The following is a 1,770-nucleotide window of genomic DNA, read 5'->3' on the forward strand; positions in this document are numbered from 1 at the left end:
ATCCAGAGGCCATGGAAGGTTGTTGCTTACTGGCTTGCTCAACATGTCTTGCTCAGCTTGCTTTCTTATAGAACTCAAGACCACCAGCCTTGGAATGGTATCACCCACAATAGGCTGGGCCTTGCCCCCATCAATCAATAGGAAAATTCCCTACAAATTTGTGTTCAGCCTGATCTTAGGGAGGCATTTTCTCAATTGAGGCTCCCTCCTCTGAGATGAGGAAGGTGTGAGGGATGTGTCAAGTTGACATAAAACTATTCAGAACACATATTGTTTCTGAAAACTGTAGAAGTCTACAGAAAGACATGGGCTCAAATTCCAGCCCTTGTGCCTCCAAAGCAACCACTTTATCAGCTAAGCCACCTCCCTAGTCTCAACGCAGGCTCTCTTTTCTCTTTCTCTTTTAGATTTATTATTTAAACAATATATGCTGCCTGCATATGTGCCTGCAGGCCGGAAGGGAGCCCCAGATCTCATTATAGATGGTTATGAACCACCGTGTGGTTGCTAGGAATTGAACTCAGGACCTTTGGAAGTACAGCCAGTGTCCTTAACCTCTGAGCCATCTCTCCAGCCCCTCAACCCAGGCTTTTAATGGCAAAATAGTGAATACAAGCTACTTGAAACTTGTGTTAAGTGATCCAGTGCCTTCTGGAACTGGACTTGTGCCTATGCAGCAAGCTGTGGTCATAATGTAGCTTCCTCAGTTATCTGAGATCTTTCAAATAAAGAAAAAAAAAAAATTCCTCACAGTAGCTAGTGGTGGTGAACACCTTTAATCCCAGCACTCAGGGGGCAGATGCATGTGGATCTTTGAATTTGTAGCCAGCCTGCCTGGTCTACACAGTGAATTCCAGGTCAGCCAGGTCTACACAGAGAAACCCTGTCTCAAAGGGGGGGTGTCGGAAAGCATCACACAGGTAGGGGCTGCTTAGCTGTCAGTTCTCCACTCTAGGAAGCTAAGCACTATAATCCAGCACTTGTCAATTAACGAGTCAGTTCAGGACTCCCTGCCCCCTAGTATCTTACCTTATTTACAGGAAAAATAAACATTAAAAGGAATGAATAGTGCCCACTGGCAATGGGCAAAGATATACCTTATAGGTGGTGTTTTCTTTATATCAGCCAGGGGCAGAGCAGATGAAGCCCTTTGTTCATCCTATCTTGATGCCTGGCTTAGTGGCCAAAGCTCTCTTGGGCCTAGGACTCGTAACAAATCAAGAGAAGTGGAGTAGCATGAGCATTACGAATAGAGATGGAACGGGAGACTCAAGGGTGGAGAGGAGTAGCCTGTAAGGAATGACCAGACAGCCACCTGGGGCCACGGGGAGGTCCCAGCCCAAGCTGCCACTGAGGGCCATGTCTGAGTCCATGGCTGTGCAGCAGGAAGGGTTGGTGTCCGCGTCTCATATTACCACTAGAAAATACAGTGGAACTTTCTCAGACTCATCAACAATATAAATAACCTCACAGAGACTTTTATATAGTTGATTGATTTCACTATTTTTCCCTATGACCTGTCATGTGGCTAGCTCTCTGCTCCCGTTCATGTCCATCTGTTCTCACGTCTGCTTCCCACACCTTTGCCTTCTTCTCCCGGCGTCCCTCTTCGTACAGGAAATTTCACCTTCTACAACATTTGAACATCTTTTAGATTGCCTCTAAGCAAGTGAGGAAAGATGAACATTTCCAAAATAGAAAACTTGGTGATGGGCCATAGAATTGATGATACATGCCAGCACTTTGTACAGAATTAACAATTGAAAATAC

The 1,770-nt window shown here is 45.4% G+C and overlaps 1 non-coding gene across 1 annotated transcript; it reads left to right on the forward strand.

Moving 5' to 3' along the window:
* Window positions 1-1,069: 1,069 nt before the first annotated feature.
* Window positions 1,070-1,213, forward strand: LOC129690938 (small nucleolar RNA SNORA48). The gene has a single exon (XR_008722391.1). It is a non-coding gene; the product is annotated as a small nucleolar RNA SNORA48 (small nucleolar RNA).
* Window positions 1,214-1,770: the final 557 nt, after the last annotated feature.

This window comes from Psammomys obesus, unplaced genomic scaffold (genome assembly GCF_907164565.1).
Source record: "Psammomys obesus unplaced genomic scaffold, mPsaObe1.curated_primary_1811, whole genome shotgun sequence".
Classification (NCBI taxonomy): domain Eukaryota; kingdom Metazoa; phylum Chordata; class Mammalia; order Rodentia; family Muridae; genus Psammomys; species Psammomys obesus.